The 6,008-nt window shown below is 48.1% G+C and overlaps 1 long non-coding RNA gene across 1 annotated transcript; it reads left to right on the forward strand.

Annotated features, from left to right (window-relative positions):
* The first annotated feature begins 1,362 nt into the window (after positions 1 to 1,362).
* Positions 1,363 to 4,138, forward strand: LOC143442317 (uncharacterized). The gene is made up of 3 exons (XR_013110383.1): positions 1,363 to 1,573; positions 2,609 to 2,702; positions 3,311 to 4,138. It is a non-coding gene; the product is annotated as an uncharacterized LOC143442317 (long non-coding RNA).
* The last annotated feature ends 1,870 nt before the right edge of the window (positions 4,139 to 6,008 follow it).

The following is a 6,008-nucleotide window of genomic DNA, read 5'->3' on the forward strand; positions in this document are numbered from 1 at the left end:
GTAGTAGAAGCTTCCAGAAATGCCTGTGGGTATATTCAATGGCCTGGAGGTTGGGGAAATCCACTCTGGGATGACCTTATCTTCACACTATTGTTTCTGTCAGGGGGCAGATTCAAGTGCGTGATATGTAGAGCCTAGTACTTACTGATTACCAGCAACCCAGCAAATTGAGGCCTCAGAGAAAACTGAGTATGGGGTCAATAGCCAAACTCCTAGAAACAAGGAGTGTGACTGGTATTGAGGCAGTCGGCTTAAGTGAGGTCCCCCCCCCCCCCCAAGGGCCTCCCTTTCACTGCTCTTCTAGAAGATCTCTCTGTAAACTCTGGGGCCTTTTGTCTTGCTGCTGCCAAGCTTTAAGCCATCTTTTGTCCCTCGGCTTTTCCATTTATTCCTGAGGGCTGCGCCTGTGGGCAGGATGGCTCTGTGTGCCCCACTTGTTGGCTTGCCACCAGTGCAAGTGCTTTTTCTTTACCCACCTAGGAGAGGAGAGAAGGTGGGAACAGGATGGGAAGCCCCTGGGGGAGTGGGGAAAGGGAAGATGGTGGCTGGGGGGCTTCCTGTTCCAGCTCGCAGCTTGCCTCCAAGGGTTGGAAGGGGGTCCCTGGAGGAGGAAGCTGCTTCCTGCCCTATTGTTCAGTGTTACTCAGAAATACTGTTTTGGGTTTTCTAGAATGAGTTGGAAAGTCCTGTCTGTTCCTATCATTCAACAAATGATGATCACCTACTGTGTGTGGATGCTTCAGGTCACCCTGGTCTTGGGAAAATGAGGACCCTTCTTGCAGGTCTTTAAAATGTGCATTTGCTACTGGATTAGTGTTCCTGTGAGGCTCTGTAAATGATTCTTTTGCATAAATATTTTTTAAAGATTTATTTCATTAACTCCCTTGTGTGTGTGTGTGTGTGTGTGTGTGTGTGTGTGTGTGTGTGTGCCCTGAGAAAACCATCCCCTGGATCTGGAATTACAAGCCATCAGGAGCTTGTGAACCATCCAACGTGGGCACTGGAAACCAAACTCTAGTCCTCTAAAAGCACAAGTACTTTTAACCTCAGAACCATCTCTCCAGCCTCATATTTTAATAAATCTTATCGTTATCTGGGGCTAGTCCAATTGCAGCTTTTCTTTGGTGCATTAATGTGTTTGGTATTTAAAACTATGTCTTTGTGTTTATAATCCTACTTTTGAAATTTTCTTTTTCAAAGGATGACCTGGGTCTCCCTTGCCCTTACAGTTGCACCTAGGCCGGCACCCTATCACATCCCCGCCCACTACCCCCTTCTCACCGGGAAGGTGGGAGGCTTTGCAGAGGTGACACCCAAGCAGTCTTGCAGATTGTAGGCACTTCGGAGGTGGAGACTGTGGGAGGGAGAGCTTTAGTCTTGAACAGTTTGTGCAAAGGCACAGACGCGTGAAAGGAACGCTCCGTTCCAGCAGGGCTTGGGTTTCTTAGGACAGGAGGGAAGGGTGGCAGGGGGAGGAACCAGGGCAAGGACAGTGTCCGTCTCATATTCCCTTGCATGCCTCTCTGCCTCTGCCTCTGCCTCTGCCTCTGCCTGCAGATCAGTGAAGCTGATGGTAAGTCCCACAAGCAAGGCTCTGGGGTTGGCCTGGGTGAGAAGAGCAGTTGGGCTTTGCAGGAGGGGGCAGGGCACAGAGGAGTGGGGAGCTTGGCCTCATAATGCTGCTGCTGATTTGCCTCAAAGAAAGTATTTTCCAAAAATGTGGACAATAGCACTGAGAATGCACAACAAGCGTATCTGGTGTTGTCTAGGCTTTTGGGGGCCTCAGCTGGATCTAGGTCATTATGCCCCTTCTGAACTAGATACTAATTGGGAATTGGGTACCACCCCCTAAGGACTGCAGGGCTGCTGTGAGGGTCAAGTGTGAGGCTGAATGGTGGATGCTGCTCCGGGCGAGGATAGAAGTGAATAGGGAAGCCACTGCACCGGGAGCCCAAAGGGCTTTCCTCAATCCCAGAAAAGGGATTGTAAGAAGCCATGGTGACGATGGCAGTTGTGGAGAGAAGGGCCGCTCAACAGAGGGACCACGATGTATCTGAGGGGCTCTGGGTGACATTGTCCTGAGTTAAAGAGAATGGAGGGCTGACGAACAAGACCTGGTAGCTGCAATGAGATGATTAAGAAAGACTTCCAGAAGTGGGACACTGGAGAGATAGCTCCAGTACTTAAGAGCACTTGCTGCTTTTGAAGAGGACCCAGGTTCAATCCCCAGAACCCACATTGTGGCTATGAACCTTCTGTAGCTCCGGTTCCAGGGGATCCCACATCCTCTCGTGGCTCGTGTGGGTACCAGGCATGTACCTGGTGCACTACCGTGCATGCAGGCAAACACTCATATACATAAATTAAAATAATAATAACACATGTTAAGATTTCCGGGGCAGAGGGTGCCACTCAGTTGATAGAGTGTTTCCCTAGGGCACACAGGGCCCTGGCCTAATCCTGAGATCACATGAACTGGGCAGCTATTGCACACCTGTAATCCCAGCTAACTGGGAAGCTGAGGTAGGGGATTCAGCAGCTCCAGGTCACTTTGTATCAAGTTAGAAGCCCACCAGGGTTACTGTGTCCCATTCTCTCTCTGACACAGGATAAATAAAAATAAAGACTCCAATACCACATTTTAGATGCCTACAACACTGCCAACCCTGCCAGTGGTGAGAATTGACAACCAAGAGCTTCACGTATGTAAGGCAACATTCTATCAACTGAGCTTCATTCACAGCCTGTGTGTCCTTAACCTTTAAAAAATACCTTCTAAAATTGGGTAGTGGTGGCGCACGCCTTTAATCCCAGCACTTGGGAGGCAGAGGCAGGCAGATTTCTGAGTTTGAGGCCAGTCTGGTCTACAGAGTGAGTTCCAGGACAGCCAGGGCTATACAGAGAAACCCTGTCTCAAAAAACAAAAAAACAACAAACAAACAAAAAAAAAACCTTCTAAATTAGTTGTAGGTTATTTTTTCTTTTAAAAGAAAATTTTTTAAAATATTTATTTTTATGTATAAAAATAGCTGTCTTCAGACACCAGAAAAGGGCATCCGATCCCATTACAGATGGTTGTGAGGCACCATATGGTTCCTGGGAATTGAACTCAGGATCTCTGAAAGAACAGTCAGTGTTCTTAATCAGGACCTCTGGAAGAGCAGTCAGTGCTCCTAACCACTGAGCCATCCCTCCAGCCCCAGTTGTAGGTTATTTAATGGGCTTTTATTGAGATCTTTTTCTCAAACTCCCAAAACATGTCTTCTCTCTCCTTCATGTCATCCAACCGTGTCCTTTTTCTCCTTTGCAGAAGCAACCTTGCCTTCTCCAAATGGTTGATGTTGATGCTAACTTGCCTAAGACTTGAACTCTGTGTCTTTGAGATGAAGAACGTCATGGAGTTTAGAGGTAGCCCAACAGATCAAAAAGATCTGAGAGGCCAGCATGACTGTGGAAGAGTGTGCAGGCAAGGTAAAAGCCGGCCCTGCAGGACCTCTAAGTCCTGCCAAATGCATGGGGGGCGGGGGAGATGAACCCCTTTAAATGGGAATGGCAGAGCAAGAGACTCCAGCACAGTCATGCTAGACTGCGATCTTACAAAGCTGTTTCCAGGCCTTGCCATTGAAACATGCCATTGAAACTTGCCATTGGAAGGCATGAGGTGAATGGATGGGGTTGGGGACAGGAAGACACACTGGGAGGGTATTATAAAGCCTATGGACTATTCATTCTCTCTGCCCTTTGAGGGAACGTGTGAGCCATGTCACATGTGGACTTGTGTCGGCTTGTTCTTTCAGTGTTTACTCAAATTCATCTCCTTTGTAAATAGTAAGGTTACTGACAATGAAGATTCACGGTGCTTCCCCCCCCCCCCAGCTCTAAATCCTTATGGTGCGTAAGATACTTAGGTTCTGATATTAAAAGTCTTTCCAGGATGTCTCTCTAAAACACTCACCCATGGGCTGGGGGGGAAGGCTCAGTAGATAAGGGGCTTGCCACCAAGCCTGAGTCCCTAAGTTTAGTCCCCTGGATCTCCGTGGAGAGAACCGAGAGTTGGCTCTCCTAAAATATCCCTTACACTCACACTGTGGCATGCTATGCCCCTGCACACACATGATATGAATAAATGAATAAATAAATGTGCAATTTATCTGGGACTCTTTTCTTTTTTAATTAATCTAATTTTACAAAATTAGATTAAAATCCTCTACAGAGGATCTTCCGTCTTTCCACAGGGCTCTCAAACTTTACCTGGTTTAAAAGCTGATTGATGGCTTTATCAAGTTTGCCTGCTTGCCTCCCTTTCCCCTCCCAACACCTTCATTTAGTGTGTGTGTGTGTGTGTGTGTGTGTGTGTAGGGGAGGTGCCTGTCCCGTGGCATTCACATGGAGATCAGAGGAAAACCTGTGGGAGTCCAGTGTCTCTATGTGGATCCAGAGGATTGAACTTGGGTTACTGGTTTGACAGAAAGCGCCTTTCCTCACTGAGCCACCTTGCCAGCCCCCTGTGGTAGATTTCTATATCCATCCTATTAACAGGCTCCATCTTTCGGGGGAGGTCCATGACAGGTGAAAGGAAGCTGACCACCCATTCTGTAGGGTATGGTCCCCAGAAGACAGCAGCTCCCCACGGTCACTATCCAGCTGTTTCATCCCATGGGTGAACAGGACAGGTGGAGACTCTGGAGCCCCTGCAGTTACCCCCAGGAGGCAGGAGCTCAATGCTCACATATTTGTAGTTAAGAAGTCAGTGCAGGGTGACATATTCAAATTTCTAGGAGTCACAGCCTTCTGTGCTGCATCCCTGCTAGAACACAGTCTAGGAGGCTCAGTCTGGGGCTGTCACAAGGCCAGGGACAATCAGTAACCAAACTACCACAGCTCACCACACCTGCACTGAGGACATTTCCAGAAGTTTCTAGCTTTGCCTAATGTTCTCCTCAGCATAAAGAGCAGACTAGCCAGGCAGTGGTGGCGCACGCCTGTAATCCCAGCTCCGGGGAGGCAGAGGCAGGTGGATCTCTGTGAGTTCGAGGCCAGTCTGGTCTACAAAGTGAGACTAGGACAGCCAAGGCTACCCAAAGAAACCCCATCTTAAACAACAAACCAACAGTACTCCCCCCAACCCCCAAACAAACAAAAAGAGCAAGCTGATGTCAGCACAGGAGAAGTTCAACAAAGCTACCATGTTCCGCATACTTCTCGGAAGCTCGGTCTACAGAGCGCCGTGAGGACGCTTACGGGAGCTAGAAGTCACGGGCATTGCTGGAATCCTCCCTGCATGCTAGATCTATTCCTGCCTAGAATGATCCAGAGTCCTCAAAGGCCTTTCAGTCAGAGATGAACAGGGCACAGCAGTGTCTGGGTGGAGATTTCTATCTGCAGAAGCCAAACCGTACAGCTATCTTCTGGGTGTGCAGTTCTGGGACTCACCATGTAGATCAAGCTGGCCTTGAACTTGTGGCTATAGTAAGTCAACCTCCATGCCACTGGGATTCCATGTGTGTGTACACCAGCACACATGGATATTTCTTCTAGATTTATTGTATTTCTCTCAGTGTTTTGCCTGTACGAATGTACACGTCCCACAGGTGTGCCTTGTGCTCTTGGAGATCAGAATGAAGGCACCAGATCTCCTGAACTGGATAGTTGTGAGACACTAGGTAGGTGCTGGCAACCTAACCCGGGTCCTCTGTAGGAGCAATAAATATTCTTAGCCACCGAGCCATCTCTCCAGCCAGGATGTTTTCTAGTTTGTTTAAGAGTTTTGAGCTGGGCGTGTAGCTCGGTTGGTAGAGTGCTTTCCCAGCAGGCATGAAGCCCTGGGTTCTAGTCCCAGCACTACTTCAGCTGGCTGTGGTGGCACCGGCCTCTAATCCCAAGTCTTGGAAAGTGGAAGCAAAAAATATCAGAAATTCAACACATGAGAACCTATCTCAAAATACAATGAAATTTTAAAACGGAAATGAAATTAAAAAAATAGAAGATGAGGTTTCATTGTGTTGCAG

The sequence above is a fragment of the Arvicanthis niloticus genome, chromosome 5 (assembly GCF_011762505.2).
Source record: "Arvicanthis niloticus isolate mArvNil1 chromosome 5, mArvNil1.pat.X, whole genome shotgun sequence".
NCBI classification, from domain to species: Eukaryota; Metazoa; Chordata; class Mammalia; order Rodentia; family Muridae; genus Arvicanthis; species Arvicanthis niloticus.